This window comes from Tamandua tetradactyla, chromosome 6, assembly GCF_023851605.1.
Source record: "Tamandua tetradactyla isolate mTamTet1 chromosome 6, mTamTet1.pri, whole genome shotgun sequence".
In the NCBI taxonomy this organism is placed as follows: Eukaryota; Metazoa; Chordata; class Mammalia; order Pilosa; family Myrmecophagidae; genus Tamandua; species Tamandua tetradactyla.
In genome coordinates this window covers 4256581-4280475 of record NC_135332.1, presented here as the reverse complement: position 1 = coordinate 4280475, position 23895 = coordinate 4256581, and the positions used below count along the sequence as shown (strand labels likewise).

Sequence of the window (23895 nt, the reverse complement as noted above, 5' to 3'; positions counted from 1 at the left end):
TCCTATGAAGTAGTGAGAGTAATGATTTTACTTGCAGAGTTGGGCTTAGAGAGAGAGAAGCCACATCTGAATGACAAAACAGATTCTCTAGAAGTAACTCTTAGGCATAATTATAAGTAAGGCTTAGCTTCTCCATTACAGATATAAATTTCATTAGAGCAAACCTCAAGATCAAGGGCTTGGACTATTAACTTGGGAGTCCCTAATGTTTGAGAGAGTATTAGGGATTTCCAGGTGTGAAAGTTTAATAGTTCCACATTTTTTTCTCTAGTCACTATTTCTAGTTTGCTAATGCTGCAGGAATTCAATATACCAGAATGGGTGGGCTTTTATAAAGGGGATTTATTAAGTTATAAGTTTACAGTTCTAAGGTCATAAAAATGTCCAAATTAAGGTATCCAGATACAGATACCTTGACTCAAGAAAGGCTGAATGGAGAACAGAATTTCTCTGTCAGCTGGGAAGGCATGTAGCTAGCACCTAAAGTCCTTGTTCCTGGTTCACTGCTTTGTGCTTCTGATTTCAGTGCCTTCCTCTCTAAGCATCTGTGGGCTCTTAGTTTCTCTGGGGGGCACATGGCAATGTCTGCTGGGTTCCTCCCCTGGCTTTTGGTTTCAAATGGCTTTTGCAGATTCTATGGGTCCTTCCGACATTTTCCTCTGCATCTCTAAATGTCTGAGTCTAGGTGTCTGCTCTCTCGTAAACACTCCAAGCATTTCCAAATGTCTGCATTTATGCTGCTTCTGAGCTTCTTTTCCTTCCCATGACCTTTCTTAAAGACTCCAGTAAACTAATTAAGACCCATCCTGAATGGGTAGAGTCATATCTCCATCTAATCAAGAGGTCCAATCCACAATTGGCTTTTGTGTCACATCTCCGATGAAACAATCTAATCAGTGTCCACCTAAAACAATAGGTCTGCTCCCCACAGATTGGATTAGGAAAAGAACATGGCTTTTCTGGGGTACATAACAGTTTAAAACTAGCACATCCCTCAAGTGACTTTGCCGATACTTTAAAAATATCTGTCCAACATACTGCTCATTAATATTTTTAATCTCGTTTTTCCAGCAAGATGACAAACTCTTTTAGGGCAAGGATAGTGTCTAGTACAGTTTCAGCTACAGACTAGGTGACAAAAAGAAAAGGAAAGAAGAGAATTCATATTATTGAGCACCTTATCTGTGTCAGGCATAAAGTTTTCATATATATTCCTCACAAAAATCCCTTTTTAAAATCCCCTTTTGTATTTTTAAAATATTTTTATTGACAAAACAACACATAAACACAAACATTCTTAACATAACAAACATTCCGTACATGTTTACAATCAATGGTCCACAAGATCATCACATAGTAGTGTATTCATCACCATGATCATTTTTTTAGAACATTTGCATCACTCTAGAAAAAGAAATAAAAAGAAAAAAAAACCTCATACATACCATATCCCTTACCCCTCCCTCTTATTGACCACTAGCATTTCCATCTACCCAATATATTTTAACCTTTGTTCCCCTATTACTTATTTTTTTATTCATATTCTTTACTCATCTGTCCATACCCTAGATAAAGGGAACATCAGACACAAGGTTTTCACAATCACACAGTCATACTGCAAACGTTATATCTTTACACAATTGTCTTCAAGAAACAAGGCTATTGGAGAACAGCTCTACAGTTTCAGGTACTTCCCTTTAGCCACTCAAATACACCATAAACTGAAAAGGGATATCAATATAATGCGTAAGAATAACCTCTAGACTCTGTTTGAAATCTTTTAGCCACTGACACTTTATTTTGTCTCATTTCTCTCTTCTTCCTTTCGGTCAAGAAGGTTTTCTAAATCCCTTGATGCTGAGTCCCAGCTCATTCTAGGATTTCTGTCCCACATTGCCAGGGAGGTTTATATCCCTGGGAGTCATGTCCTACATAGAGAGGGGGAAGGCAGTGAGCTCACTTGTCATGTTGGCTGAGAGAGTCTGTAATTTTTAAAATTATCTTTTTAGTGGCTACCCTGGAGATTAGAATCTATACCCTGAATTTATAAATTTAGAGTAATTTTGTTTGCATTGAAATCAATTTAGCTTCAATGGTATACAAAAACCCTACTCTCCAACAGCTCCACCCCCCACTCTTTATGTTATTGTAACAAGTTACATCTGTATGCATTGTGAGTACGTTAATATAGCTTTATAATTATTTTTACATACTTGTCTTTTAAATCATAAAGGAAACAAAAAGAGGAGTTACAAACCAAAAATAAAGTAATAATGACTTTTGTATTTACCTATGTAGTTACCTTTGCCAATGTTCTTTATTTCTTTGTATGAGTTCAAGTTACTGTCTAGTGTCCTTTCTATTCACCCTTTAGCATTCCTTGTAGGGTCGGTCTATTAGCAATAAACTTCCTCAGCTTTTGTTTACCTGGGAATATTTTAATTTCTCTTTCATTTTTTAAAACCTTTTTTTTATTGTATAGTATAATGTATATACAAAGCAAAGAAAAAAAGAAATAGTTTTCAAAGCACTAGTAGTTAAAGGACAGATCCCAGAGTTTGTCATGGGCTACCATACAATCCTCTCATATTTTTCCTTCTAAAGCTGCTCCAGAATATTGTATAGTATAATGTATATACAAAGCAAAGAAAAAAAGAAATAGTTTTCAAAGCACTAGTAGTTAAAGGACAGATCCCAGAGTTTGTCATGGGCTACCATACAATCCTCTCATATTTTTCCTTCTAAAGCTGCTCCAGAATATAGGAGGCTAGAGGGCTTAAATATTTTTTTATCATTACAATAAACTTTTTTTCCTTCTTTTTTTTTTGTGAAAAATAACATATATACGAAAAAGGTATAAATTTCAAAGCACAGCACCGCAATTAATTGTATAACATATTTCAGAGTTTGACATGGGTTACAATTTCATAATTTAAGGTTTTTACTTCTGGCTGCTCTAAAATACTGGAGACTAAAAGAGATATCAACTTAACGATTCAGCATTCATATTCATTTGATGAATTCTATCTTCTATGTATAATGCCACCGTGACCTTTGATCTTTCCATACCTCTCTTTAGGGTTGTTTGGGCTATTGCAGTTCTAAATTTTTGATATTGGAAGGGTCTGTCACTAATATGGGGTAGGAAGATGGAACTATCTGATGTTCTGGAGAGGCTGGGCCAGGTTTCAGATTTATCTGGACCAGGGACCCATCTGGAGGTTGTAGGTTTCTGGAAAGTTACTTTAGTGCATGGAACTTTTGTGGAATCTTATATATTGTCCTAGGTGTTCTTTAGGATTGGCTGGAATGGTCCTGGTTGGAGGTTGGCAGCTTATGATAGGTAGCAAGGTCTAACTGAAGCTTGCATAAGAGCAACCTTCAGAGTAGCCTCTTGACTATATTTGAACTCTCTCTGTCACTGATACTTTATTAATTACACATTTTTCCCCCTTTTGGTCAGAATGGAATTGTTGATCCCACAGTGCCAGGTCTGGATTTATCCCTGGGAGTCATCTCCCATGTTGCCAGGGAGACTTTCACCACTGGATGTCATATCCCACATAGGGGGGAGGGCAACAATTTTACTTGCAGAGCTGGGCTTAGAGAGACTGAGGTGACAACTGAGCAACAACACAGGTCCTCCAGAAGTAACTCTTGGGATGCCTATAGGTAGTTTAAGCTTCTCCACTACTACATAAGCTTCACAAGAGTAAGCCGCACGATCGAGGACATGGCCTACTGATTTGGCTGTCCCTAAAGTTTGACACAGTATCAGGGGATTCCCTGATAGTAAGGTTTAATAGTTCCATATTCTTTCTCCCTTCCCTCAGGGGACTTTGCCAACACTTTTTGATTATCTGCTTAATATACTCTAGGATGTATCCAGGCATTACAATAATCTACACAGGATTAAAGGACCTCTTTCTTATTCTGAGCAACCTGTGTTTCAACTGTTGAAATGAGCTATACAGATAGGTTGAATTAGATTATGCACTACAGAAAATTTCAATTCCAGATCAAACAAATCTTTCTTCCATTGGTCTCAAGGAGTATGTGTGGTTCTAAAACATAGACACTGTCTTCCTTATCTCTATGTTCTGAATTACTTTAACCCCAACCTGTCTGGCTTCGTTCTTATCTCTAAGTATCAGATATATATATAAAACAGCATCTCAAAATCCAGAAATAATAAATCACCACTCCGGACTTAATGTGTCTGCTTTAAAAGCTTACAACTTAGGCCCCCGTTTTCTTATAAGTATTTTCTAAAGGTAACCAAACCATTCTTGTTTGTTTCTGGCTTATTTTGTCTCACCAAATGTCCCACATGTTCATTCACATCATTGCATGCCTCACAACTTTGTTCCTTTTTGGAGCAGCACAACCTTTGTTCATAAGTATACACTATCGTTCGCCAATCTACTTCTCCGTCAGTGCATCCTTCAGCCACTGCATTTATTGGTCATTGTGTATAGGGCCCAAAGTCCACAGTTCATCAACACTCTCAGTTTTAGATAATTTCATTGTTCCCCAGAGAAAGAAAACCAACAAACACATCCTTGCCAAATAGGAAATCTAAACCTCTTAACTCTTGTCCCCCTCCATTATTTACCTCTACTGTTGCTGTGTTTGTGCTGATGATTTCCTTTTGAACACAGCTCATAGCATGTGATAGCAGTTTTCCCCCTGTACCCTGGACTTAGACACTCTTTACACAAGAATCATATCTTTGAAGTAATTCTTACGAGCACTAATTCATATTTCTAGTGTGAATCAGTGGGACACGTAGGTCTATACAACCTCTTTCAATCTTGTTCATCTTCAATATGGTAATATTACTTCTAGACCCACTAGAGAATCACCTTTGCTCCTATCTGTTCCTTTACATTGGAGTACAACCTCATCAGCTAACGGTTCACCCATCTCAAGCTTCTATGTATCTTTAAGTCCCCTACAGTCTGTATTACAAGCCTCTGATTACACCTTTATGCTGGTCATAAAAGTGGAATCATACAGTATCTATTCTTTTGTGTCTGGCTAACTTCACTTAGCATTATGTTCTCAAGGCTCATTCACCTTGTCACGTGCTTCAGGACATCATTTTCTCTTACTGGTGCGTAATATTCCATCATATGTATATACCACATTTTGTGGATCTACTCATCTGTTGATGGGCATTTGGTTTGTTTCCATCTTTTTGTGATTATAAATAATGCTGCTATGAACATCAGTGTGCAAATGTCTGTTTGTGTCATTGCTTTCAGCTCCTTGGGAATATACCAAATAGTGGTATTGCTAGGTCATAGGGTAAATCAATATTTAGTTTCCTAAGGAACCGACAAACAGTCTTCCATAGTGGCTGCACCATTATACATTCCAACCAGCAGTGCCTAAGTGTCCCAGTTTATCCACATTCTCTCCAACATTTATAGTTTCCTGTTTGTTTAGTAGGAGACATTCTTACTGGTGTGAGGTGGTATCTCATTGTAGTCTTGATCTGCATTTCCCTTATAGCCAATGAAAATGAGCATTTCTTCATGTGCTTTTGAGCTAACTGTATTTGCTCTTCAGAAAACTGCCTATTCATATCGCTAACCCATTTTATAATTGGGTTGTGTGTTCTTTTGTTGTTGAATTGTATGATTCCTTTGTATGTATAGGAAATCAAACCTTTGTCCGATATCTGATTTCCAAATATTTGCTCCCATTTAGTTGGCTGCCTTTTCACCTTTTTCACAAAGTCTTTTGAGGTGCAGAGACATTTGATTTTGAGTTTCCATTTATCTGTATTTTGCTGGTGTTGCTTGTGCTTTGGGTGTAAAGTTTAGAAAGCTACCTCCTATTACTAGGTCTTGAAGATGTTGCCCTACATTTTCTTCTAGAAGCTTTATGGTGCTAGTTCTTATATTTAGCTGTTTGATCCACTTTGAATTAATTTTTGTGTAGAGTGCAAGATAGGGGTCCTCTTTCATTCTCTTGGCTATTGATATCCAGTTCCTCTATGCCCAATTATTGAAAAGACTATTTTGTCACAGTTCAGAGGATTTAGGGGTCTTGTAAAAATTAGTTGACCATAGATTTAGTGGTCTATTTCTGCACTCTCGATTTGATTCCATTGGTCAATGCTTCTGTCTTTGTGCCGGTACCATGCTGTTTTTGACCACTGTGGCTTTATAACAGGTTTTAAAGCGTTACTCCTCCCACTTTATTCTTCTTTTTTGGATGCTTTTAGCTACTTGGGGTCTCTTTCCCTTCCAGACGAATTTGGTTGTTAGGTTTTTCAAATCTTCAAAGTATGTTGTTAGAACTTTTATTGGTACTGTGTTGAATCTATACAATAGCACTATTGTACCTGATCTTGGGGGGAAAGTTTTCAGTCTCTCTCTCTCCATTGAATAAGATGCTGGCTATCGTTTTTCATATATTCCCTTTATCATATTGAGGTAGTTACCTTTGATTTCTATTTTTTGGAGTATTTTTATCAGAAAAGGATGCTGAATTTTGTTGAATGCTTTTTCAGCATCAATTGAGATGATCACGTGATTTCCCCCTTTTGATCTGTTAATGCGCTGTATTACATTAATTGATTTTCTTCTGTTGAACCATCCTTGCATTTCTGGTATAAACCCCACTTGGTCATGGTGTATGATTCTTTTAATGTGTTGTTGGATTCAATTTGCTAATATTTTATTGACAATTTTTGCATTTATATTCATTTGGGAGGTTGGCCTGTAATTTTCCTTTCTTATAGCATCTTTATCTGGTTTGGTATTAAAATGATATTACCTTCTTAAAATGAGTTAAGGAGAGTTCCTTTTTCCTCAATTTTTTGGGAAAAGTTTGAGCAGGATTGGTGTTAGTCCTTAATGGAATGTTTGATAAAATTCTCCTGAGAAGCCATCTGGCCCTGGGTTTTTACATGTAGGAAGATTTTTGATGACTGATTGAATCTCTTTACTTATGATTGGTTTGTTGAGATCTTCTATTTCTTCCTGAGTCAGTGTATCTTGTTTGTGTGTCTCTAGGAATTTGTCCATTTCACCTAAGTTGTCTAGTTTGTTGGTGTATAGTTGTACATGGTATTCTCTTATTATTTCTTTTATTTCTTCAGAGTCTGTGGTAACGCATCCCTTCTCATTTCTGATTTTGTTTATTTTCATTCTCTCTTTTTTCTTTGTTTTCTTCGTCAGTCTTGCTAGTGGTCCATCAATTTTATTGATTTTCTCAAAGAACCAACTTTTGGTTTATTAATTCTTTCTATTATTTTCCCACTCATTTATCTCTGCTTTAATCTTTGTTACTTCTCTTCTATTTGTTTTGGGGTTAGTTTGCTGTTCTTCCTTGATTTCCTCCAGGTGTGCTATTAAGTCCTCGATTTTTGTTCTCTCTTGTTTTTTAATATAGACATTTAGGGCAATAAATTTCGCTCTCAGCACAGCCTTTGCTGCATCCCATAAGTTCTGATAAATTGAATTCTCATTTTCATTCATCTCCAGATAGCTACTGATTTCTCTTTGGCCCAATGGTTGTTTAAGATTGAGTTATTTAATCTCTAATTATTTGTGAATTTTCCCCTTCTTTGGTGGTTATTGAGATCCAGCTTCATCCCACTGTAATCAGAGACAATGCTCTGGATAATTTCAATGCTTTTAAATTTATAAAGATCTGCTTTGTGCTCCAGAGTATGATCTATCCTGGAGAATGTTCCATGAGCACTAGAGAAGAATGTATAACATTGTGTTTTGGGGTGCAATGACCTATATATGTCTGTTAGGTCTAATTCATTTATCAAGTTATTTAACTTCTCTGTTTCCTTGTTAATCTTCTGTCTGGTTGTTCTGTCTATAGAGGAAAGTGTTGTATTGAAGTCTCCTACTATCATTGTTGAAACATCTATCACTCCCTCCAGTTTTGCCAATGTCTGTCTCATGTACTTTGGAGTTCCTCGATTGGGAGCATAAACATTTATGGTTGTTATATCTTCTTGGTGAACTGATTCTTTAATTAGTATATAGTGTCCTTCTTTGTGTCTTATGATGTCTTTACATTTAAAGTCTATTTTGTCCGATATTAGTATACCTACTCCTGCTGTCTTTTGGTTACAACTTGTGTGGAAAATCTTTTTTCCATCCTTTCACTTTCCATCTATTTGTATCCATGTGTCTTAGATGAGTCTCTTGTAAGGAGCATATAGCTGGATTACATTTCTTAATACGTTCTGCTAACTTGTAGCTTTTAATTGGTAAGTTTAGTCATTAACATTCAGAGTTATTACTGAAGACATTTCTTGACGCCACCATCTTATCTTTTTAATTTTATTTGTGAGATTTATATATTCTTTTCCCTCTTTCTCTTTATATTCTTTAAATTACCCTTAGTGGTATTCTTCAATTCTGTGCCATCCTCCAGATCTCCCTCTCCTGTCTTTTTTTTTTAATCTGCAGAACTCCTTTTAGTATTTTTTGTAGGGCTGGTCTCCTGTTGACAAATTCTTTCAGGACTTCTTTGTCTGTGAAAACTTCAATTTCTCCCTCAATTTTGAAGGACAATTCATCTGGGTACAGGTTCTTGACTGGAAGTCTTTCCCTTTCAGGATCTTGAATATATCATACCACTGCCATCTTGTCTTTTGCTAGTTGAGTAGTCTAAACTCAGTCTTACTTGGTTTCCCTTGTATGTAACAGATTGCTTTTCTCTCGCGGCTTTGAGGATTTTCTGCTTATCTTCAACATTTAACAGACTAATTAGTATGTGCCTTGGGGAAGGCCTATTTAGATTTATTCTGTTTAAAGTCCTTTGGACTTCTTTGACTTGTATATTTACGTCCTTTATGAGGGTTAGGAAGTTTTTCCTCATTATATCCTTGTTCTAGTTTGCTGGCTGCCAGAATGCAATATACCAGAAATGGAACAGTTCTTAAAAAGAGGAATTTAATAAGTTACTAGTTTACAGTTCCAAGCCCAAGAAAGCGTCCCAATTAAAACAAGTCTATAGAAATGTCCAATCTAAGGCATCCAGGGAAAGATACCTTGGTTCAAGAAGGCTGATGAAGTTCAGGATTTCTCTCTCAAGTGAGAAGGCAGGTGGCAAACACAGTCAGAGTTTCTTTCTCATCTGGAAAGGCACATGGTGAATATGGTCAGGGTTCCTCTCTCAGCTGGAAGGGCACATGATGAGCATGGCATCATCTGCTAGCTTTCTCTCCTGGCTTCCTGTTTCACAAAGCTCCCTGGGAGGCATTTTCCTTCTTCATCTCCAAAGGTCACTGGCTGGTGGACTCTGCTTCTTGCGGCTATGTCGTTCTGCTCTGCTCTCTCTGAATCTCTCTTATTCTCCAAAATGTTTCCTCTTTTATAGGACTTCAGAAACTAATCAAGACCCACCCAAATGGGTGGAGGCATGTCGTCACCTAATCCAGCTTAACAACCACTCGTGATTAAATCACATATCCAGGGAGATGATCTGATTATAGTTTCAAACATACAGTATTGAATAGGGATTATTCTGCCTTTATGAAATGAGATTTAGGTTAAAACATGGCTTTTCTAGGAGACATACATCCTTTCAAACCAGCACAATCCTCAACTATTCTTCCTAGCCCTTTACTCCTCTCTTCTCCTTCCGGGACACCCATGATTCTTATATTTGAGTGCTCTGTTTTGTCTATCATTTCCGTGAGATCCAGTTCAATTTTTTCCATTTGCTGTTCTGAATCTTCGAAGTCAATTATCCTGTCTTCTATATCACTTATTCTTTCTTCTGTCTCTTCAAATCTGGTGTATAGTGTTATGCGTATGTTTTTTATTTGGTCACCAGAGTCTTTAATCTCTGTTATAACTGCTATTATTCTTTTATTCTTTCAAATTCCGCTTTATGCTTTTCTACTGTCTTCCTGATCTCCTTTATGTCATTTGCTATCCCACTTATTTTATTAAGTAGAGTTGTATGAACATCTTTGATTAGTTGTTCCAATGTCTGTGTCTCCTCTGGTGTTTTAATTTCATCATTAGCAGGGCTATATTCGTCTGCATTGTGATACGTTTAGTGATTTTCTGCTATCTTCACAGCATGTACATATCCTGACTGATTTACTTTGGGAGTTGATTTCTTTCAGTAGTGTAAGGTCCTGTGTTTCTGGGATGGTTGTACAGCAGGCAGCAGGGCATGGGATAGGCACGCAGTGTGGTAATTTGTTTCAGGCAAGGTACTGGTGCATGCAGGTTGGGGATGTTACGCTGATGCTTGTGAACATGGGTGCCCAGTGGTCAGGGAGGATAAAGCTGTGCAGGTGCACCGGTTTGGGGGTGTAACCCTGGTGTGCACTGGCCTAAGGCACAGGGACCTTTTGTGAATGCATACAGCTGTGGCAGCAGGTCTGTGTTATGCCTTCTTGGAGGCAGATGTGACCCGGCTGCACAGGTCAGGGAAGTGTGGCTGAGGGCCGTGAGCATGCATGGTTCTAGGACTGCTGTAAGGTGCAGTTTCCAGAGCTGAATGATGTGACTGCTGGCCCATGCGCATGCGTGGGCCTGGGAGTGCTGTGAATGAATGCGCAGTGCTCAGATGGGGTGGAGTGAGGCTGTGCAACACTATGGGCAGGGGGGCAAGGATAGCCTAGGTATGGAGGTTAGTGCCCACAGCCTTTATGTGCTGGCAACAGCCTGAAGGGAAAACGGAGGGGCAGGTAGTGCTTGAGAGGGGTGCAGGAGAGGTGGGTTGGGCTGCACTTGGGGTGGGGGTGTGGGGCAGGTACGTGCAGTGGGCATTGGTGGGGTGGGGGCACCTGGAGCATGGGGAATGGGAGTGGATGACGGGGTTTGGGTACGTGGGGTGTGCGGTGGGTCACTGGTCACGGGGCTGTGTTGGTGAGGGTAGCACACCAAAGGAATGCGGCTTGGCTTATTTCCTAGTCCCAGGCTCCCATCTGTGCACTCCTGCGGGCTCTGCACCTCTGTGCCAGGCTCTAGCTTTCTGCCTCTCAGTTCCTCGGCCTCTGCAACCAGGGCTGCCGCATGTGGTGCAGAAGACTTCCTGAATTGCCACCTCAGTGGACCTCTTGTCCCTTCTCTAAGTTTTCCATGGAGCAGGGCTCCATGCTATTCTATTTTGCCATCTTCCTGGAAGTGTCTCTTTTATTTTCAAAAGATAGTTTTTCAGGATGCAGATCTCTTAATTGACAGATTTTTTTTTTCTTTAAGCATTTTAAATTTGTCTTTCCTTTGCCTTCTGGCTTCCAGGGTTTCTGACGAGAAATTGAAGAATTAACACACCAGGTACAAGAAAAAGACTCTTTGACCTGCTATAATGTGGATGCTGGATCTGGACATCAGCCTTTGGAGTAGATACTCTCTCTTCTTTTTTCTGCATCTGGTTGCGAGTATGAGGCCACAATACGTTATTATGGCATAAAGTGGCACTAGCATCTTATAACACAGCAAGTCCAAAGTCTGTATTTTACCTCTTCACCAAAATTCTTTGTGTACACTTTGAGATGCCACTTGTACTTCCATCTATCCATTTTGCATACTGTTTTGGTACTTGGGAGACAAACTTCGGTAATAACTTTTTATCTGGCTTATGTTTGAAATTAAACAGGCGATGCTGGGTATTTTTTAGCACATTTAGAATCTAAATCCACATGCTTATTTTGTGCTTATTATACAATCCAGTTTATCTTTTTACTCAAAATGGTTTTAATTTCTTACATGCTTTTTGAAAGCTTAGAATGAAACCAATACTGGTTTGCAATCCAATGGTATTTTTCAAAACAGTCTTTATGGTCCCTTGTGCTGGTTTAAAAGGATGTATGCCTCCTAGAAAAGCCATGTTTTAAATCAGAATCCCATTTTATAAAAGTAGAATAATCCCTATTCAATACTGTATGTTTGAAACTGTAATCAGATCATCTCCTTGGATGATGTGATTTAGTCAAGAGTGGTTGTTAAACTGGATTAGGTGACGACATGTTTCCACCCATTTGGGTGGGTCTTTATTGGTTTACCGGAGTCCTATAAAAGAGGAAAGATTTTGGAGAATGGGAGATTCAGAGAGAGCAGAGAATGCTGCAGCACCATGAAGCAGAGAGTCTATCAGCCAGCGACCTTTGGAGATGAAGAAGGAAAACGCCTCCTGAGGAGCTTCATGAAACTGGAAGCCAGGAGAGAAAGCTAGCAGATGATGCAGTGTTTGCCATGTGCCCTTCCAGCCAAGAGAGAAGCCTTGACTGTGTTCGCCATGTGCCTTCTCACTTGAGAGAGAAACCCTGAACTTCATCAGCCTTCTTGAACCAAGGTATCTTACCCTGGATGAATGCCTTAGATTGGACATTTCTACAGAGCTGTTTTAACTGGGATATTTTCTCGACCTTAGAACTGTAAACTAGCAACTTATTAAATTCCCCATTTTAAAAACCATTCTGATTCTGGTATATTGCATTCTGGCAGCTAGCAAACTAGAACACCCCTTAAAGATCTGGTATGCAAGGGATTAGATTTTGGTACTCCCTCAATATTTAGCTCAAAACAGATGTGGCAGAAGGAGACTGTTTCTTTGTCTGTTTTTAGTTTACAAACACTGCAAATATTATAAATCATTCAAATCAATGTTTACACATTGCTCCTCTTTGTTCACAGCGTCCCATTCTCTGGAAAGTGGCTCCTCATGCACCCCTCTCCAGGTGTGTAGATAGATGGGCCCGTTACCACCTCCTGCATAGGCATAGTGGAAACTGTTGCCCCAGGGTAAGGGTTGGAGAAGGCTGCCATTGGCTTTTGACAGTTTGTTAATGGTGTATCTCAATGTGATCTCTTTAAGTTTATCCTATTTAGAATTTCTTGAGTACCTTGAATGTGTACATTCATACCTTTCATCAAATTTGGGAAGTGTCTGGCCATTATTTCTTCAAATATTATTTGCTTCTTTACCTTTCTCTCACTTCTCTTTTTGGGATTCTCATTTCTATATATTGATACAATTGATGGAGTCCCATAGGTTCTTCAAACTCTGGGGACTTTGTTTCACTTTTATTCTTTTTGCTCCTTAGACAGGATAATCTCAATTGATCTATCCAGAAGTTTGTTAACTTTTTTTTATTAATTAAAAAAATTAACAACAAACAAACAAAACATTAAAATATCATTCCATTCTACACATACAATCAGTAATTCTTAATATCATCACATAGTTGCATATTCATCATTTCTTAGAACATTTGCATCGATTTAGAAAAAGAAATAAAAAGACAACAGAAAAAGAAATAAAATGATAACAGAAAAAACAAAGATTATACATACCATACCCCTTACCCCTCGCTTTCATTTATCACTAGCATTTCAAACTAAATTTATTTTAACATTTGTTCCCCCTATTATTTATTTTTATTCCATATGTTCTACTTGTCTGTTGATATGGTAGATAAAAGGAGCATCAGACACAAGGTTTTCACAATCACAGAGTCACATTGTGAAAGCTATATCATTGTTCAATCATCATCAAGAAACATGGCTACTGGAACACAGCTCTACATATTCAGGCAGTTCTCTCCAGCCTCTCCACTACAACTTCAACAACAAGGTGATATCTGCTTAATGCGTAAGAATAACCTCCAGGATAACCTCTCGACTCTGTTTGGAATCTCTCAGCCATTGACACTTAGTCTCATTTCACTCTTCCCCTTTTTGGTCAAGAAGGTTCTCTCAATCCCTTGATGTTAATTCTCAGTTCATTCTAGGGTTTTTCTCAATCCCTTGATGCTGAGTCTCAGCTCATTCCAGGATCTCTGTCCCACGTTGCCAGGAAGGTCCACACCCCTAGGAGTCATGTCCTACGCAGAGAGGGGGAGGGTGATGAGACTGCTTGTCGTGTTGGCTGGAGAAAGAGGACACATCTGAGCAACAAAAGAGGCTCTCTTGGGGGTGACTCTTAGGCCTAGATTTTAAGTAGACCTGACCTATCCTTTGTGGGGTTAAGTTTCATATGAACAAACCCCAAGACTGTGGGCTCAGCCTATAGCTTTGGTTGTCCACACTGCTTGTGGGAATATCAAGAATTCAACTTGCGGAAGTTGAATTTCTCCCCGTTCTCACCATTCCCCGAAGGGGGCTTTGCAAATACTTTTCCACTCACTGATCGAATCACTCTGGGATTCATCGGGGCATCACTCTGGACAAACTTTGTTAACTCTTTCTGCTGTCTGCTCAAATAGGCTCCGGAATCTCTAAGAATTATTCATTTCAGCTATTAAAATTTTCAGCTCCAGAAATCTTCTTGGTTCCTTTTTACCTTATAAAAAAAACTTTTTACTGATATTCTCCATTTATATTCATATATTATTATCCTGGTTTCCTTTGGCTCTTTGAACATATTTAAGACAGATGATTTAAAGACTTGGTGCTCTAAGTTCAATGTCTGGGTTTCCTCATGTATGGTTTCTGCCAATTTCTGTGAATGGGCCATACTTTCCTGTTTCTTTGTATGTTTTGTAAATTTTTTGCTAAACAGCTGACATTTTGAATATTATAAGTGGTAATGCTGGAAATTAGATTCCCCACCTACTGTTGCTTGTCAAGATAAGCTGTTTGTTTAGTGAATTTTCTAAATTGTTTTTGCAGGGACTGTATTCCTTGTGGTGTGTCGTTCCTGAAGTATCTGTTCTGTCTTTTCAGTGGTCTCCAGTGGCTTGACATATATTTCTTCAATGCCAAAATTTAGCAGCTTCTTTGCTCATTGTTCATTAAGCACTTTTCTGGTTGCTGTATATTTTTTTAAAAATTAGATTCCAGAGTTCTGAAAAATATAATTTGGTGAGTTTTTGACAGTTTAATGGTTGCTTCAGTGGAGGGAATGACACTTGGAATTTCCTACTGTATCATTTTCTCTACTATCACTCGACAGCAGGGGGTTGCTTATTGCTCAGTGAATTTTTTTGGGGTGGGGGGTGGGGAGATGTTCTGAGTGTCCTTGGGCAGGAGAGACTGTTAAGGATCACCAAGCTCTAGTTGGGTGGTTTCAGGAATCCCATAGGTGTGAAGGAAAGGAGAAACAGATGGTCATTCGGCCTGAGCTAGATCCCATGCTTCATGGTGGTGAAAAGGAAGCAAAGGTAGCCTTACCTAGGTCCACCTCACACTTGGGCTCTCCTTACCTGAGGAGAGAACAATTGCCCTTCGCCATCATTCTTGTAAAACTGTTAAAGATAAGGCCACTTAAGGCTTAGACAGACCTAAGATCACAGTTGGTTTCAGGACCAGAATCGAAACCTAAGTCTTATTCTAAAGCAGGCTTTCTCTATTATGTTATGTTCCATCTGTTCTACAGGATATGACGATTAAATCTGAATGTGACATGAGCCATCCCAATGATGACTAGAATTGATTAGGCTTATCTGACTAACGTAGCCAGCTTCTTTCTTCCTCACCTCTCCTTGCATGCTTGGTCAGAGATGATCTTTCTAGAGAGAGACTTTACTGACAGACTCAACTGCTTTCAAAATTAACAGACATATCTCTTCACATCAGAAATTACTTTGCATTTTGTGTCAAAGGAGACTTGACACAAATGTCAATTTGCAATATGGAATAAGGATTCAACTTAAATGCTTAAGTGAAAATTCTATTAAGATCACTTGTTCTCATGTTGATGTAATCCTTCATCATATTTTATTCTGAGAAAGCTTTGACATTTTTAAAAGTTATTTTTAAAATTTTCTAAAACTGTAATCAATTCACAAAAGCTTCAAGAGAAGAACACAGACAAAATTAACCTAGTACCATATGGTACAACAACTGTAGACACTGAGAACAGCCCAGAAACAGTTCTGTACCTCAGAACCTCGAGTTTTTGTCAGATCACTATGATAACAGAAAACCGTACATCCTGTGTACCCAAATATAAATTTACAGCATGTGAACAAGAAAGAGCTACCAGCCTGCATGTGGGGCATGGAAGCGATGAATGATCTCTGTGGGGTTCATATTCCTAAAAAAAAGTTTCTGTTTTGTGGTTATCAGCTGGTTTTCAAGAAAACTTCTAATACAGAAACAGTGAAATAGTCCAGTGAGAAATCAGCACTGAAACTATGGCTGAACTAAGGGAAAAAAATGACCTAATCCATACCATTTAGTAACAGAATGTGGCTTCTTACCTCTGATACCAGAAGTATCTGTCACAGGGTAACAACAGAGCAGGAAGACCATCACCTTTCTGAAAACATTCTAATAAAAGTACACTTATATCTGCAATGTAATTTGGGATGCATGTGAATAACAGATGGACAATGGGATAGATAGATGGATGGATATGTGATAAGGAGTAAAATGTTAAAATAAGATAAATATAAAACCAAGGTGGTAGGTATATGGATGTTTATTGTAAAATTTTTTTGACTTTTTCGTATATCTGAAAAATTTCCTGATATGATGTTGGTAAAAAAAAAAAAAAAGGAAAGAAACATTCCAATATGATACACAGATAAGACAAGCTTTAGAAAGTAGTTTCTTGAACGGATTTAACAACCACTCCAGACCCAGATCAGCATGTGCATCTCTTCAATGCAAATGAGGCTTGCAGCAGGCAAATGTATAATTTACTAAATGGTATGGATTAGGTCATTATGCATTATACATCTGTTTTCTAGGAAACAGACTCCATGACACCATCAATAATTATAATTATATACCTTGGTTTATAGAAATAACTGATCTTTAAGGCAGAGTAAACATTTTTAAAAACAAACATAAGGGACTTCCGGAGAAGATGGAGGCTTAGTAAGACGCGCGGGTCTTAGTTTCTCCTCCAGAACAGCTACTAGGGGAGTAGAAACGATATAGAATAGCTCCCAGAGCCACGACAGAGATCAAGAAGACAGCGTACCCCATTCTGGAACGGGTGACTGGCTGAGGGAACCCGCTCCGGTGAGATCGCCGAGGGACGCGGGCTTCCCTGGGCCGGGGCGGCAGGAGGCCGGAGTCTCTCCCTCCCTTCTCCCCGGGCTGGCTGGGAGAATTGGACAGGCGGTCCCCTCAAGCCGCGGCGGCTGGCGCCCCCCCTCACGCACGGCCCCCCAGACCAGCTGGGAGAATTGGATCGGAGATCCCCAGGCCGCGGAGAACGGTGACCGGGGTCCCTTTCAAACACGTGGCTTCCCGGTTCGACTGGGAATGGTGCACACCCCCGGGCTGCGGCGGCTGATGCCCTCCCACCACGCTTGGTGCCCCAGGCTGGCTAGGAGATTCGGAAGGGCGCTCTCCCGGGCTGCGGCGGCTGGCGAACCTCCCCACGTTCAGATCTCCAGGCCGGCTGGGAGATTCGGGTTGGCACTCTCCCAAGCCGCTTCGGCTGGCGAACCTCCCCCACGGCGAGAGTTTTCCAAAGTTAAAGGACCCACAGCACCTTTTACTGGTGGGACCCGCAGACAAACGAGTGCCATGAGCGCCACCTACTGGGCAGGATAAGAAAAACAGAACCCAGAGATTTCACAGAAAAATCTTTCAACCTGTGGGGTCCAACACCCAGGGAAATCTGATTAAATGCCCAGACGCCAGCAGAAGATAACGGATGACGCTCAGAAAATTGAAAATATGGCCCAGTCAAAGGAACAAATCAATAGTTCAAATGAGATACAGGAGCTGAGACAACTAATGCTGAATATACGAACAGAAATGGAAAACCTCTTCAAAAACGAAATCGATAAATTGAGGGAGGACATGAAGAAGACATGGGCTGAACAAAAAGAAGAAATAGAAAAACTGAAAAAACAAATCACAGAACTTATGGAAGTGAAGGACAAGGTAGAAAAGATGGAAAAAACAATGGATACCGACAATGATAGATTTAAAGAGACAGAAGATAGAATTAGTGATTTGGAGGATGGAACATCTGAATTCCAAAAAGAAACAGAAACTATAGGGAAAAGAATGGAAAAATTTGAACAGGGGATCAGGGAACTGAAGGACAATATGAAGCGCACAAATATACGTGTTGTGGGTGTCCCAGAAGGAGAAGAGAAGGGAAAAGGAGGAGAAAAACTAATGGAAGAAATTATCACTGTTTCATGCAAATAACAACCAAAAAGAGCAGGAGTAGCTATACTAATATCCAACAAATTAGACTTCAAATGTAAAACAGTTAAAAGAGACAAAGAAGGACACTATCTACTAATAAAAGGAACAATTAAACAAGAAGACAAAACAATCATAAATATTTATGTACCAAACCGGAATGCCCCTAAATACATGAGGAATACACTGCAAACACTGAAAAGGGAAATAGACACATATACCATAATAGTTGGAGACTTCAATTCACCACTCTCATCAATGGACAGAACATCTAGACAGAGGATCAATAAAGAAATAGAGAATCTGAATATTACTATAAATGAGCTAGACTTAACAGACATTTATAGGACATTACATCCCACAACAGCAGGATACACATTTTTCTCAAGTGCTCATGGATCATTCTCAAAGATAGACCATATGCTGGGTCACAAAGCAAGTCTTAACAAATTTAAAAAGATTGAAATCATACACAACACTTTCTCGGATCCTAAAGGAATGAAGTTGGAAATCAATAATAGGTGGAGTGCCAGAAAATTCACAAATACGTGGAGGCTCAACAACACACTCTTAAACAACGAGTGGGTCAAAGAAGAAATTGCAAGAGAAATTAGTAAATACCTCGAGGCGCATGAAAACGAAAACACAACATATCAAAACTTATGGGATGCAGCAAAGGCAGTGCTAAGAGGGAAATTTATTGCCCTAAATGCCTATATCAGAAAAGAAGAAAAGGCAAAAATGCAGGAATTAACTGTCCACTTGGAAGAACTGGAGAAAGAACGGCAAACTAATCCCAAAGCAAGCAAAAGGAAAGAAAACAAAGATTAGAGCAGAAATAAATGAAATTGAAAACATGAAAACAACAGAGAAAATCAATAAGACCAGAAGTTGGTTCTATGAGAGAATCAATAAGATTGACAAAAAGAAGAGAGAGGATGCAAATAAATAAGATCAGAAATGGAAGAGGAGACATAACTACTGACCTCACAGAAATAAAGGAGGTAATAACAGGATACTACGAACAACTTTATGCTAATAAATACAACAATTTAGATGAAATGGACGGGCTCCTGGAAAGACATGAACAAACAACTTTGACTCAAGAAGAAATAGATGACCTCAACAAACCAATCACAAGTAAAGAAATTGAATTAGTCATTCAAAAGCTTCCTAAAAAGAAAAGTCCAGGACAGACGGCTTCACATGTGAATTCTATCAAACATTCCAGAAAGAATTAGTACCAACTCTCCTCAAACTCTTCAAAAAAATCGAAGTGGAGGAAAGCTACCTAATTTATTCTATGAAGTCAACATCACCCTCATACCAAAACCAGGCAAAGATATTACAAAAAAAGAAAACTACAGGCGAATCTCTCTAATGAATATAGATGCAAAAATCCTCAACAAAATTCTAGCAAATCGAATCCAACAACACATTAAAAGAATTATACATCATGACCAAGTAGGATTCATCCCAGGTATGCAAGGATGCTTGAACATAAGAAAATCAATTAATGTAATACACTATATCAACAAATCAAAGCAGAAAAATCACATGATCATCTCAATTGATGCAGAGAAGGCATTTGACAAGATTCAACATCCTTTCCTGTTGAAAACACTTCAAAAGATAGGAATACAAGGGAACTTCCTTAAAATGATAGAGGGAATATATGAAAAACCCACAGCTAATAGCATCCTCAATGGGGAAAAATTGAAAACTTTCCCCCTAAGATCAGGAACAAGACAAGGAAAAATCCACAACAAAACTACTAGAGCTAATAAATGAGTACAGCAAAGTAGCAGGTTACAAGATCAACATTTAAAAATCTGTAGCATTTCTATACACTAGTAATGAACAAGCTGAGGGGGAAATCAAGAAACAAATCCCATTTACAGTTGCAACTAAAAGAATGAAATACCTAGGAATAAATTTAACTAAAGAGACAAAAACCTATATAAAGAAAACTACAAGAAACTGTTAAAAGAAATCACAGAAGACCTAAATAGATGGAAGGGCATACCGTGTTCATGGATTGGAAGACTAAATATAGTTAAGATGTCAATCCTACCTAAATTGATCTGCAGAGTCAATGCAATACCAATCAAAATCCCAACAACTTATTTTTCAGAAATAGAAAAACCAATAAGCAAATTTATCTGGAAGGGCAGGGTGCCCCGAATTGCTAAAAACATCTTGAGGAAAAAAAAAACGAAGCTGGAGGTCTCGCGCTGCCTGATTTTAAGGCATATTATGAAGCCACAGTGGTCAAAACAGCATGGTATTGGCATAAAGATAGATATATCAACCAATGGAATCAAATAGAGTGCTCAGATATAGACCCTCTCATCTATGGATATTTGATCTTTGATAAGGCAGTCAAGCCAACTCACCTGGGACAGAACAGTCTCTTCAATAAATGGTGCCTAGAGAACTGGATATCCATGTGCAAAAGAATGAAAGAAGACCCATCTCTCACACCCTATACAAGTTAACTCAAAATGGATCAAAGATCTAAACATTAGGTCTAAGACCATAAAACAGTTAGAGGAAAATGTAGGGAGATATCTTATGAAACTTACAATTGGAGGCGGTTTTATGGACCTTAAACCTAAAGCAAGAACACTGAAGAAGGAAATAAATAAATGGGAGCTCCTCAAAATTAAACACTTTTGTGCAGCAAAGAACTTCATCAAGAAAGTAAAAGACAGCCTACACAATGGGAGACAATATTTGGAAATGACATATGAGATAAAGGTTTAGTATCCAGAATTTATAAAGAGATTGTTCAACTCAACAACAAAAAGACAGCCAACCCAATTACAAAATGGGAAAAAGACTTGAACAGACACCTATCAGAAGAGGAAATACAAATGGCCAAAAGGCACATGAAGAGATGCTCAATGTCCCTGGCCATTAGAGAAATGCAAATCAAAACCACAATGAGATATCATCTCACACCCACCAGAATGGCCATTATCAACAAAACAGAAAATGACAAGTGCTGGAGAGGATGTGGAGAAAGAGGCACACTTATCCACTGTGGTGGGAATGTCAAATGGTGTAACCACTGTGGAAGGCAGTTTGGTGGTTCCTCAAAAAGCTGAATATAGAATTGCCATACGACCCAGCAATACCATTGCTAGGTATCTACTCAAAGGACTTAAGGGCAAAGACACAAACGGACATTTGCACACCAATGTTTATAGCAGCGTTATTTACAATTGCACAGAGATGGAAACAGCCAAAATGTCCATCAACAGACGAGTGGCTAAACAAACTGTGGTATATACATACGATGGAATATTATGCAGCTTTAAGACAGAATAAACTTATGAAGCATGTAATAACATGGATGGACCTAGAGAACATTATGCTCAGTGAGTCTAGCCAAAAACTTAAGGACAAATACTGTATGGTCCCACTGATATGAACCGACATTCGAGAATAAACTTGGAATATGTCATTGGTAACAGAGTCCAGCAGGAGTTAGAAACAGGGTAAGATAATGGGTAATTGGAGCTGATGGGATACAGACTGTGCAACAGGACTAGATACAAAAACTCAAAAATGGACAGCACAATAATACCTAATTGTAAAGTAATCATGTTAAAACACTGAATGAAGCTGCATCTGAGCTATAGGTTTTTTTTTCTGTCTGTCTGTTTGTTTGTTTGTCTTTTTTTTTCTTTTTCCTTTTCTTTTCTTGTTTTTTTTTTACTATTATTATTATTTTTATTTTTTTTCTCTATATTAACATTCTATATCTTTTCCTGTTGTTTTGCTAGTTCTTTTCCTAAATCGATGCAAAGGTACTAAGAAATGATGATCATGCATCTATGTGATGATGTTAAGAATTACTGATTGCATATGTAGAATGGAATGATTTCTAAATGTTGTGTTAATTTCTTTTTTTTCTTTAATTAATAAAAAAAAAAAAAAAAACAAAAAAACCCAAACAAACATAAGTTCATCAAGGTTATAGATCTGACTAAATACAAATATAGACACCTGCAGTAAAAAGGAAAGGGGAAGGGAAAATGTGGACAAAAAGAGCTCTAACTGGATTTAGAGAAAGCACATTTAATTATGGAAAACAAGTATAAATCTTTTAAAAAGAAGTCAGTCACAGAACTGGCAGAAGAAATGGTGTGTGTAACACAAGACAAGGTCTGGAACAAATAAAAGCAGAGCTCTATTTACTCACATTTTTCCATAATGACTGTAAAGTACAGCCAGAAAGCACCCCTGTTTCTCAGAGCAAAAGATAATTTTAGGTACATTTTTAGGGTTCATGTCATGCATGCTTTTTTTTTTTTTTTACATAGAACAGATGAAAAATACATATTCTGTTATTAAATGAGCACCAATCATAGGCAAAGCAAACAACAACAACAAAAAACAAGCTTATTTTTCTTAAACCAAGACAGGTACCAATTTGTCTACGTAGTTTCTAGAAGGACTCCTCCCATTTACAAGAGTTAAGCACCTTTAGGATCTGTTGTTTATTCTTTTTTTTTTTATTTTTTATTTTTTATTTTTTTATTAACGGAAAGAAAAAAAAAAGAAATTAACACAACATTTAGAAATCATACCATTCTACATATGCACTCAGTAATTCTTAACATCATCACATAGATGCATGATCATTGTTTCTTAGTACATTTGCATCGGTTTAGAGGAACTAGCAACACAACAGAAAAAGATATAAAATGTTAATATAAAGAAAAGAAATAAAAGTAGTAGTAATAGTAAAAAACAACAGCAACAAACAAACCAACAAGCAAACAAAAACAAAAAAAACCCTATAGCTCAGATGCAGCTTCATTCAGTATTTTAACATGATTACTTTACAATTAGGTATTATTGTGCTGTCCATTTTTGAGTTTTTGTATCTAGTCCTGTTGCACAGTATGTATCCCTTCAGCTTCAATTACCCATTGTCTTACCCTGTTTCTAACTCCTGCTGAACTCTGTTACCAATGACATATTTCAAGTTTATTCTCGAATGTCCGTTCACATCAGTGGGACCATACAGTATTTGTCCTTTAGTTTTTGGCTGGATTCACTCAGCATAATATTCTCTAGGTTCATCCATGTTATTACATGGTTCATAAGTTTATCTTGTCTTAAAGCTGCATAATATTCCATCGTATGTATATACCACAGTTTGTTTAGCCACTCTTCTGTTGATGGAGATTTTGGCTGTTTCCATCTCTTTGCAATTGTAAATAACGCTGCTATAAACATTGGTGTGCAAATGTCCGTTTGTGTCTTTGCCCTTAAGTCCTTTGAGTAGATACCTAGCAATGGTATTGCTGGGTCGTATGGCAATTCTATATTCAGCTTTTTGAGGAACCGCCAAACTGCCTTCCACAGTGGTTGCACCCTTTGACATTCCCACCAACAGTGAATAAGTGTGCCTCTTTCTCCGCATCCTCTCCAGCACTTGTCATTTTCTGTTTTGTTGATAATGGCCATTCTGGTGGGTGTGAGATGATATCTCATTGTGGTTTTGATTTGCATTTCTCTAATGGCCAGGGACATTGAGCATCTCTTCATGTGCCTCTTGGCCATCCGTATTTTTTCTTCTCGTAGGTGTCTGTTTAAGTCTTTTCCCCATTTTGTAATTGGGTTGGCTGTCTTTTTGTTGTTGAGTTGAATAATCTCTTTATAAATTCTGGATACTAGACCTTTATCTGATATGTCGTTTCCAAATATTGTCTCCCATTGTGTAGGCTGTCTTTCTACTTTCTTGATGAAGTTCTCTGATGCACAAAAGTGTTTAATTTTGAGGAGCTCCCATTTATTTATTTCCTTCTTCAGTGTTCTT

The 23895-nt window shown here is 38.2% G+C and overlaps 1 protein-coding gene and 1 pseudogene across 13 annotated transcripts in view; both read right to left on the bottom strand.

The window, feature by feature from the left end:
• TANC2 (tetratricopeptide repeat, ankyrin repeat and coiled-coil containing 2) overlaps positions 1 to 23895 on the bottom strand; it is a 642298-nt gene that overhangs the window by 140843 nt on the left and 477560 nt on the right. The gene's annotated exons all lie outside the window — the stretch shown is intronic.
• Positions 10863 to 15430, bottom strand: LOC143685586 (protein EURL homolog pseudogene; annotated as a pseudogene).